Raw genomic sequence first — 11665 nt, forward strand, 5'->3', positions numbered from 1 at the left:
TGCTAAGTATTAAGCCCTACAAGAAAGAATAAATGGATTAACATAAGAATAAAAGACTCCATTACAGAATCCATAAGCTTCAAAATTTACAACTTTTTGTACCTTCAGACTGTTGTATGCAAGGCTATCTGCAAGATCTTCCTTCGTCATGGCGCAAAGCCCAGCCTCGAGCTTCGAGAAACCCATGCTTCTGGCCATCTCCCGGCAGATAGATAATTCTTTGTTGTCCGGGAGACAATACAAGAAATCATCTTCATCCGTACCGTTAAACACTAAGGCCCCCTTCGGATACTTCAGTTCCCGGGCATAGTGTTTGGCTTCAAAAATTTCTTCTTTGGATAATTTCTTTCCCGCAGCATGTCGAATGATATAATCAAGATCTTTGGAGGATGCTTCAGGGGTAAGAGATTCGGTTTCTTTGGCCACACTTTTTTCAAAAGCTATATTAATATCTGAAGGTATTTCTTCGGCCTCCTGCTCGGGTGTGGCAAGCTTCATCTCAACAGGCACTTTAGGCCCGGCTTCGGCGCTAGCCTGGCTCATTGCAGCTTCGGTTTCGGTCAGTTTTGTTTTAGCTTCGATTTGCATTTTGTAGCCTTGGCAATTTTCCCTGTTGATTCATTTGTGTGGTGACAGGTACGATCTCAGTTGATTCGTTTGTGGCCCATGCTCTTTTTGACTCTGGCGCTAGCTATTCGTTTGTTTTGGAGAATTTTGTGTCGCGGGCTGGTCTTTCGGTGCAGAGGTTGGGTCACCCAATTTTGGTTAGTTCTGCTAATGGCTCCATTAGTAGCTATTCTGTTTGTTAGGGGTGTTCCGTCATTCTTGCTGATGAGGTCTTTTCGGCTAATCTTGTTGTGATTTCCTTGGGGCATTCGATGTTATCTTGGGTATGGATTGGTTATCTTAGTATCACGCAGTTATATACTGTTTCTGGAAGACAGTGTTATTGCAGGCGCCGTTGGGTAGGGAGGTGGTATTCTTGGGAAGTTCCCCAAAGTTTATGTTATCCTTGTTGGTGCAATTGCTTCCGGATCGCCGATCAAGGAAGTCAGGAATCTTTTTCTCCATGGTGGTGGGGGTGAGGCTGCCTTGCGGGTGCAGGACATCCGGGTGGTGTGTGACTTTGCCGACGTATTTCCAGCAGAGCTTCCAGACCTTCCACTGGATCGTGATGCAGCTTTCGAAATCAAATTGATTCCGGGTACGCAGCCTATTCATAAGGCCCCATATGGGATGGCTCCAAAGGAGCAGGTTGAATTGAAGCGGCAATTGGATGATCTACTGGCTAAGGGTTTCATTAGGCCTAGCAGGTTGCCTTGGGCTTCCCCAGTACTGTTTGTTGAGAAGAAGGATAAAAGCAAGAGGTTATGTGTGGATTATCGGGCTTTGAATCAAGTGACAATCAAGAATAAATATCCGCTACCCCGTATTGAAGTTCTCTTTGAACAGTTGAGGGGTGCCCACATGTTCTCCAAAAATGATTTGAACTCTGGTTATCATCAATTGAGGATTCGCGAGGAGGATATTGAGAAGACGGCCTTTTGCACTAGGTATGGGCATTACGAGTTCATAGTCATGTCTTTTGGCTTAACTAATGCCCCTGCTGCTTTTATGGGAGCAATGAATAGGATGTTTCATGAGTCCTTGGACAACTTTGTGGTCATGTTCCTAGATGATATTCTGATTTATTCGAAGTCTGAGGAAGAGCATGAGCGGCATCTCCGTCTCGTTCTGAGTGCTCTTAGGAAGAATAATCAATTTTATGGCAAATTGAAGAAGTGCGCCTTTTGGTTGTCCGAAGTGGCTTTCCTAGGGCATGTGATTAGTCAGCAGGGCATTGCGGTTGATCCCAAGAATGTCGCGGTTGTAGTGGAGTGGAAGAGACCCTCTAGTGTCTCTGAAATCCGAAGTTTCTTGGGGCTCGCCGGATATTATCGACGCTTCGTGCCAAACTTTTCCAGCATTGCTAAGCCTTTGACTAGACTTTTGGAGAAGGGTGTTCTGTTCGTCTGGTCCAGCGATTGCGAGGTCAGTTATCAGACATTGAAGAACAAGTTGGTGAGTGCCCCTATCCTAGCTTTGCCTAAGAGTGGTAAGCGTTTCACAGTTTATACGGATGCTTCTCGAATTGGTCTTGGCTATGTGTTGATGCAGGAAAGCAGAGTGATCGCTTATGGCTCAAGGCAGTTGAGGAAGCACGAGGGGAATTATCCAACTCATGATCTTGAATTGGACGCGGTGGTCTTTGCTCTAAAATCGTGGAGGCATTATCTTTATGGCAAGTCTTGTGACATTTACACCGATCATAAAAGTCTCAAGTATATTTTCACTCAAAAGGAGCTGAATTTGAGGCAGCATCGGTGGCTCGAATTGATTAAAGATTATGATTTGTCCATTCATTATCACCCAGGGAAGGCAAATGTGGTGGCTGATGCCCTTAGCAAGTCCGGGGTTCCAAAAGTGGCCTTGCCTTTCATTGCTGATCTGGACCGTTTGGGGGTCGCTTTGTGCTATGACGGCACCACTAGTGAGGAGACTCGGATGCTTATTCAATCCTCCCTCATGGAGAGAGTGCGTGCGGCTCAGCAGCAAGATTGATTATTGCAAGAAGCTCGAAAGAGGGTTGGCGATGGTAAACCCCAGGAGTTCACCATTGATGAGAATGATTTGGTTCGTTTTAGGGGCCATCTTTGTGTGCCTCAGAAATCCGAGGTGAAGATGGATATCTTGAGAGAAGCTCATAAAACGCCTTACACCGTTCACCCTGGTGAAACCAAAATGTACTGAGATTTGAAGCAAAACTTCTGGTGGAAGCGGATGAAGGTTGACGTTTCTAAGTATGTGGCCGCCTGTGAAGTTTGTCAGCGCGTGAAGGCCGAGCATAAGAGGCCTGCAGGTTTACTGAAGCCATTGGAAATTTCGGAGTGGAAATGGGAGCATATCACCATGGATTTTGTGGTTGGCTTACCTCGTTCTCCTCGGGGTAGGGATGCTATATGGGTGGTAGTGGATCGCTTGACTAAGTCTGCGCATTTTATTCCCATGAAGACCACAAATTTAGCTTCAGAATTGGTTCCCTTGTATATGAAGGAAGTAGTCAGGCTTCACGGGGTACCTAAGTCCATTGTTTCTGATCAAGACTCCAAATTTGTATCCAAATTCTGGGAGTCTTCAAAGCGCATTGGGTACCAAGCTCTCGCTTAGTGTCGCTTTTCACCCTCAGACGGACGGTCAGTCGGAGCGAACTATCTAAACCTTGGAAGATATGCTGCGTGCTTGTGTTCTATCTTGGAAGGGTAGCTAGGAGTTGTAACACCCCAGGTGTTTATATTTCGCTCGACAACGAGTACGGATTTAAGCACGTAATATCAGTGGATAAACGGACGCTAAATTTTAATTATTTTCATCTATTGCGATTTTTATATCGTATCTGTACGTTTGTCGCGAATGCGACATCGTTTTATTTTTATCCATCCGGGCCTGTCCTAAATTTTCGTGATGTTCCGAAGATAGTCGTTCCGAAAATCGATGCCTCCGGTGATTATTTAAAATTCATCGCTCACACGAATACGAGTTCGGAAGCTCGACTCACTCTATGATTTTGTCCGAAACAAGATTTATTAGAATTCAGCGACAAAAGTTTTAATGCAAAATTAAATCGGGCCATACTCAGAATCTAAGAAAAACCAGACATAGAATTATAAACTGAGCCGTTTCCTAGTTTAACCTGATATCGTTTAGCTTCATCCGGAAACATCAGGCTAAAACTCGAACCTTGATAATTTAATCTATTCCTTGCCAGATAAATTTTTGTCTGGCTTCTAAGTAAACCAAAGCTGATTACAATATTGAAGTTGAAATCAGTTCAATCCGGGTTGTCGTTTCTCGGCCGGATTTAAATCTTCAAATATAAATAAAGGGTAAGAATTCATCTGCCACTAGAAATATTCATCGGATCCAATGGAATACAGTCCGAAATACTGTTGTTCACATCATTCTAATTTGTTCTGGTTACGTCTCGCCTCGATCTAAAAATCTTGGCTCAAAAATATCTGCGAAATTCTTTAAAGAAATTAAAAAGAAGAAAACAGAAAAATCTAAAAATAAAAATCTCAATCGGCTCTATCCCCAGCCGCCCCCGCTGCTGATTTGCTTCTAGCGCCTTCTCTCTCCTTATCCCTTCACGCGCAGTGAGCAGATTTTTCCTTCAGTGGTGGCCTTATCCACTGGTCGCACTTCCTTCTTCTTGGCACAACCATTACCGCCCGGCTCTCTGGTGCTAAGCCGCTCGGCCTCTAGCTCGTCGAATCCCTTCCATGTCTCGCGCTCGAGCTCCTCCTGCCTCACGTACTCCGCCCGGCGCCCGGCGCTCAGACCGCGCCCTCTTCAACTCGCCAGCGCGTCCTCCCATGCCCAGTAGCCTGCGCTGGCCGAGCTCTCCTATGGAGCGTCAGCTTCCTGCTCCCGGTTTTGGAGCTTCCATGGCGCCGTGGTTTCCCATCTCCCTTTCATCCCCTTGTTCCCTACGCCCAGGTTCCATTTTCCCCAAGCGTGGAGTCCTGCGCGTCCAGCCGTCGAAGCCCCAGCTTGGCTCCATCTCCCTGTTCTTGATTTCTCCCTCTCTCTTTCCCTCAATCGTCGCTCCCTGCTTGCTCCCGTCGGCGTCGCGCCCTGCCTCTCCTACGCGCGTGGCCAGGGCTCGGGGTCCTTCGCTGGCTGCTGCAGCGGTGTCTATCTCCCTGTTGTGAGTCTCCCTGGCAACTGCGGCGCCCCGGTTTCTGTTCGCCATGGCGCACGCTCTGCTCGCCGTCGCAAGCCGCGGCTCTCTCCAGCTCGCTCGGTTCTCCCATGGCGCTCTTCTTTCCCTGCGCCCTGGACCTTCCCAGCTTGGATTTCCCTCTCCCATGGCGTTCGGCTGCTCGGCGCCCAACTCCTGTGCTCGCGCCGTCGTGCTACTGCTCGCCCATACCGCGACCTCGCCGATCCGTGTCCTCTGCCCCAGCTCGCGGAGCTTCCTCTCCCATGGCCGGTGATGCTTCAGCCTCCTGCGTCGCGCACCTATTTCCTTGCTCGTGTCGCAGATCGAAGCTTTGCGCGTGTCGAGCTCCCTGACCGCCGCGCCGTGGATTGTCCTGCGCGCGCGTGTCTCCTTGCTCACGCGTCGCCGTCGAGTTCCTTGCTGCGCGCTGAGTTTTCTGTCGTGCCCCTGGTTCCCGCGTGGAGCTCGTGAGCATCTCCCTGTGCTCCTTTTGTCGCGACAGCTGTCGTGGCCGTAGGGCAGTCCGCACCATAAGAGTTCACCCGACCGCAGTCTGTCCCCAGTCCACGCCATAAAAATCGCTCGGCCACGGTTCCGTCAAATTGCGAAGCTCCCTGCCGTGCGCTTGCCAACTCGAATTTCGCTAGTCGACGTTCTCTAACCCGTGTGCCAGTCGGCGTCGTGGAGTTTTTGTTTGATCAGCTCGTCGTCGCGTCGTTTGCCGTCGAGTCGTCAAACACGTCATCCTCTGCTCAAACCCCACCTCACCAGCTCGCTCCCGACTTCAGCTGAAAGTCGTCGTCGTTCCGCGCGTCAGCAAGAAATCTCAAGAATCAGATGAAGACGAAGCTAGCAGCGCGATATTCCCCAAGCGCTCGACAAATTGCCTGGATCGGAAAATCGCTACCGATCTCGCAGATTCGTGTCAGCTGCTGAAGCGGTAAGCTGATGAATTATTCAGAATAGTTCAATCGATGAATAAATAAATTGCTAGTGCGATACTTATTAGGTGCTCGATAAATTGCGTAAGTCACGAAACTCCCGTCGACTTCGCAGTTCTTGCGATTATCGAGCCAGGTTCAGTTATAGCGAGTTATCTCGCTATTCCGATCAAGTAGTTAAATTAGTGTACCGAGTAGAATATGAGTAGGCATGTGTGTTAATAAAATATTTTAATCACTTATAAAGATGTAGTATAATTTATAAAGCAAGAGATAAGTTTAGAATTCAATTAATTAAGTAGCTGATAAGTTGTGTTTAGGCTAATCATGTTTAAAGTGTATGATGTGTTGTTCGTGATGTTTGCGTTAGGTTCGTTTAATCTAGAAAACCGTGATTATTAAGCTTAGTCATACGTCGATAGCTAGTGTTTTCGTATAAAATAGTACGACGCTTCGTCACTAAGTATTTAATTCTTGTCGGCGTAGCACTATTTAGGTTCGTAATATTTTCGTTTATATGCATTCATGTGCATAATGCATTTCATTCAGGTACGTTAATTAATCGCGTGATGCGGAAGACGAGCCAAGTCGACCCCAAGCGTGGGCTTCTTCGCAAGGCGATGCTAATGGACAAACCTGAAGATGGTCGTCAAGTGCTCATCGACTAACAACACTAACCTAGTGTTACTCAGGCAAGCCCCGGTGCATTTGCCACCTTCCTTGATGTTTTTAAAATCTTTCTCACTTGCTTGCTGCATTAGGTGATAGGAGTTGATTGCTAAAACAATTCCTGCATTACCTTCCTTGAATTTGATTACCTTCCTTGATCACCCGTTTTACAAAAGATTTTTGATGCTTAGCATTGCTTTAGAAAACAAAATGTTTTGTTTTTACAAAAGATGATGTGGCAAAGTGGGTGGGATGTTTTCGAAAATAAAACTTGATGGTGAATCCATCACGGCCGTGATGGATTCAACATCGGAAAAGATGTACCTCTGCCAGGTACCAAGTTTTTGGGTTGAAAAGATTAAGCTGAGACCGGGCGGGTGACTTGCACGAGAAAGGAGTCTCGGTGTAGTGTCTCCGTCTGAGTCGATTAAGGACCTTGTCGATGTAGGCTTGATGATCGAGGACCCTTTAACTGGTCACATGCCTCGTCATGGGTAAGCCTTGCCTCGGGCAGACTAAGGCCGGAATAAGATAACACGAAATGGGCGTGGAGCGGTGGCGAGAGTAGCGTGTACCCTCCGTGGCAAGAGGCTGGACGGTGGTGTATCTGTGCTCTCGGTTTGCGTGAACCTGATCCGGTCTTAAGAACCCCGGTGGCGGATTGACATATGCAAGGGTTAAGTGCTACATATGTCGTGTGATTGGAGATCCTCAGCTGAGTATAATCGATTCGGATCGCCGTACCTTCGCGGTTATGAAGACTTGGTCACTACCCTACACGTAGCATTCCACTAAAGATGATGGGTTTGTTAAGAAATTGGCTAGTGCAGGTCAAGTGATTGAACTAGGGTAGAAAGAACTCTAGTGCAGGTAATTTTACTTAACCTGACAAGTAAAACTGGATTTTAAGGATCCACTTTAGTAAGCTTTTCTGCAAAACAGAGTCTTTGATTCTTGATAAGCCATACCTTGAATCCCTCTAGCCAGCATACCCTTGAGAGTCTTTTCCTTAGTCGGGTAAGTCTTGCTGAGTAATTCCATACTCAGGGTTTTATTCCCTGTTGTTTTTCAGGTTCTAACTTTGTGCTGTTGTTGATGGTGTTAAGTGCCGGTGGGCTCGGCCTTCTTATAGGTCTAAGTAACCCTTCTATACTTCTTATTGAGGATGGTCACTTAAGCTAGCATATATTTCAAACTTATACTTTTGTAATCACTCCGATAAAATAATATAAAATTTTTGTAACTTGTAAAATTTGGTAGTAAGATTTCCGCTGCAATAATATTGGTGTGTGTGATTTGTGTTACTTAATCTCGCGGTTCTGGTTGAAAGTGGTTTATCCGATGTCCTTGGGGCAATCGGACAGATCCTGTTGAGTTATCTGGTGCACATGCATGGTTGACTGAGGTCTTTGGGACAAGGACAGGTGCATGTGGGCCCAATAACTTGGAGGTTCTGCCACAGGCTGGTATCGGAGCTGGATTAAGTATCTACGGTCACATACGTATTTTCAAAACAAAAGTTTTGGTTTTGAAAAACCTATTTTCAACTAAACACATTGTTTGGCTTTGAAAAACAGTTTTGAAAAACTATAATGCTAGCGACATCCTCTATTAAGCCCTAAAGTAAGGACTATCAGGTGGCTTAGTTGAAAACCATAACCCACAACCGGGTGGGTATTGCATACATGTGTAGTGTTATTTTTGAGGCCATTCAGTTTTGAATGGATCGACGCTCAAGGTAAGGTGAGATGTGAGAGCATGACCGAACAACCGTCGGTCTAGGGAAGAGTGTAAAAAGCGCTTGATTATATACATGTTACACATGTATATACGAAAGCTGCGATGTGGAGTAATTACTTTTTCTGGAATTCAGTACCCCATGGATGTGTATGGGTATACAGACATGGGAATACTGAGAAATGTAATGTACTTGTAACGACGCACCTACGCTCAGGTAAGAAGGTGAGTTACCATAATGAGTTGCCCTATGGTTAAAGTGTGGCAACAGCGCCTATGCGTGGCTCGGCGCTTAATGATGAGCTGGCCTCCATATAGCAATATATGGAGTATAAACTGTGATAAACTGTCATGTGTGAACTGCATCATTGGGAATTGGGCTGTGATGGATTTTTCTGCAGGTACACTAACCTCGAAAACGTATGTGTAGTTGACGACTAGCAAAATACCGTAAGAGCTATACGTATGCCACCGATATAGAACGCTATTGCCACATTTGGTTGGCAAAATTAGTGAGGACGTGTAGGACGAGCATGCATCCTGATTGTTGCATCATGTTTGTCACCCATACACCCAAAATGCTTCTCTCATCTTTATTCCAGTAACCATTGATTGTAGATAATATGGTGTAATGCTGAATTATGAACTTCGATGAAATAGGTGTCCTCCATTCTTTAGGTGACCTCTTAGGGTGCTTTATATGTGCTCTTGTGCTTAATGTGTCGATAGAAGGTTAGAGACTTGATTGCCTAAACCCAAAACTAGGCCATATTCTTATTTAGTGAACCATGCCCAAGTTTGAATTGTCCATTATTACTCCATGACAAAGCCCATACAAATAAATGCGTAGACAATTTCCTTATTGGACATAAAATGTACCTAAGCTTAAAACAAGAATCTCGAGTCATGTTTCCTTCTAAAACCATTCCCTTGTTCGATTTGTGCAAGCTGATGTCTCTATTCCAGTTTGCCTATTTTTAAAGGATCGCCATGTTGTTTTATGAACCTAACCTAGGAAAGGAATGCCCAATAGATTTCTTGAATTTGATGTCTTTGGTTTCCCCGTATCTATCGAAGGCATATCAACTTAATCCTTGACCTTGTAATCTCTTTGATGGGCATAGAATTATGCTTGGGGCTGAATTAACAGTCTTCCATCATACTCCTTTCATCAAGTTTAGGTTATGGCCATGTCTTGTTCATTTCCGTGGGCTATAATCTCTTTGACTCTCTACTTGTAACCCTTCTTACAGGTGGAGTAACTCTTTGTATATTGTCATCCTTGACTAGTCTATTTGTGTCATGTGAGATTTCTTATTGGTTACGTCTGGTATTGGCGTTATGACTAAAATTGATGATGTCGCGATAAAACCGAGGGCCTCCTGTGGATGCATACACATGGTTGTGCTACTCGGTACACGCTAGTATCACAGTTAGTAGTCATAATCCATTATGAGATTATATTAATAAGTTATCTCTACACAAATTGTTCTTACCACGTGAGATTCATTATTGGTGCCAGTTTTGTAATGGTGTCATGGTTAAGGACTTATGGTACCGCGGCGAAACTAAGAGCCTCCTGTGAATGCGCACACAGGATTTTGCTGCTTGGCGCATGCCGGTATCGAAGTCTCTAGTCATGATCCGTTATGGAATTACACTGATGTGTTATCTTCCGTGGACTTTCCCTTAAAACGATTTCGGTGTTGTTTGTCGAAGTGACCAAGCAACATCTATCATCTTTGTTGGATCAAAAGGGCATACCACGTTCATGTGTGGTCTCTTTTCCCTTGATCTTGGTAGTGACTCCTTATACAAGTTCCCTTTACGTCCTTTTTGTAAAGGTGAAGCCTTGGAGCTTTTAGTGTTGAGAGACAACTAATTAGCTCTCAAAATGGAGATCTGTTTCCCCTGCTGCTGAAATGCAGGAGTTTGTTCATTCGCTCTCTCATTTAGTCCATATATTCCCTAACCAAGTCTGTTCATCTCGCATGAAGAAACGGATGAACAACCTGACCAAATGAATTTCTAATCACATACATGATCTCGTGTTAACCAGAGTGAACTCTCAACCTTTGGCTTACAGATGGTACTGAGAGGACTTACCCAATGTCAAAAGAACTTTAACAAGTTGGTTTTACTAACTTGTAACTGCCCCATGAACAAAGGCTGAGTTTAGAGATCGTTTTGTCGAGTTATCTAAACTCACTTTGGTTCAAACCATCCTAAAGAAAGTACTTACACGGATCAAGTTAAGTCAACCAATAACAACCTAATTATCGCTCTAGTCACGCCTCGACCGCCTCACGTGTGCTTTTTCAGCGTGTGTGATCATGTCGATCCATGTCTAGTGCTTGCTAAAATGGATTGGTTGCAAAGACAACATCTACAGATCCCTCCACTGGTGATTCTCTCGAATCTATATCACCTTTCGGGGACATGGATTTTCTGGCTAGCCACGGGTCAACTGTGATGTTATTCGACATTCACACCCGTCTCCTGTGCTATGGATTTACGGTAACCACTTGTTGGTAAACCTCTTTCTGTGTGTTTTACCCAAGAGGTTGCATCTGATTCTGTTTGGGGAAGATCGCGTAATTGCCACTTGCCCAATAGACTCAGATAGTACAGTGTCATCAGAGAAAGCCAACTGCACCCATGGAACCTTATGTGTTCCTCTGGCAGATATTGTTTCTATTGGTGGACATTTCTGAATTAGCCTAAGACGATACATGTTATGTCCACTAGAGAAACCTCATCCTGAGACACTTGTCTTCGCTCAGAACTGCCTTATGATTACCGCTGATATGGACGTGGGTTACATGCTTGTCTACTCTTGAAAGTCTTTCGCTCCGAATCTCGGGACGAGATTCTTTTAAGGGGGGAGGGCTGTAACACCCAAGGTGTTTATATTTCGCTCGACAACGAGTACGGATTTAAGCACGTAATATCAGTGGATAAACGGACGCTAAATTTTAATTATTTTCGTCTATTGCGATTTTTATATCGCATCTGTACGTTTGTCGCGAATGCGACATCGTTTTATTTTTATCCATCCGGGCCTGTCCTAAATTTTCGTGATGTTCCGAAGATAGTCGTTCCGAAAATCGATGCCTCCGGTGATTATTTAAAATTCATCGCTCACGCGAATACGAGTTCGGAAGCTCGACTCACTCTATGATTTTGTCCGAAACAAGATTTATTAGAATTCGGCGACAAAAGTTTTAATGCAAAATTAAATCGGACCATACTCAGAATCTAAGAAAAACTAGGCATAGAATTATAAACTGAGCCGTTTTCTAGTTTAACCTGATATCGTTTAGCTTCATCCGGAAACATCAGGCTAAAACTCGAACCTTGATAATTTAATCTATTCCTTACCAGATAAATTTTTGTCTGGCTTCTAAGTAAACCAAAGCTGATTACAATATTGAAGTTGAAATCAGTTCAATCCGGGTTGTCGTTTCTCGGCCGGATTCAAATCTTCAAATATAAATAAAGGGTAAGAATTCATCTGCCACTAGAAATATTCATCGGATCCAATGGAATACAGTCC

The 11665-nt window shown here is 44.7% G+C and overlaps 1 pseudogene; it reads left to right on the forward strand.

The window, feature by feature from the left end:
- Nucleotides 1-4790: 4790 nt before the first annotated feature.
- LOC118476787 (uncharacterized) lies at nucleotides 4791-9152 on the forward strand (annotated as a pseudogene).
- The last annotated feature ends 2513 nt before the right edge of the window (nucleotides 9153-11665 follow it).

This window comes from Zea mays, chromosome 3, assembly GCF_902167145.1.
Source record: "Zea mays cultivar B73 chromosome 3, Zm-B73-REFERENCE-NAM-5.0, whole genome shotgun sequence".
In the NCBI taxonomy this organism is placed as follows: Eukaryota; Viridiplantae; Streptophyta; class Magnoliopsida; order Poales; family Poaceae; genus Zea; species Zea mays.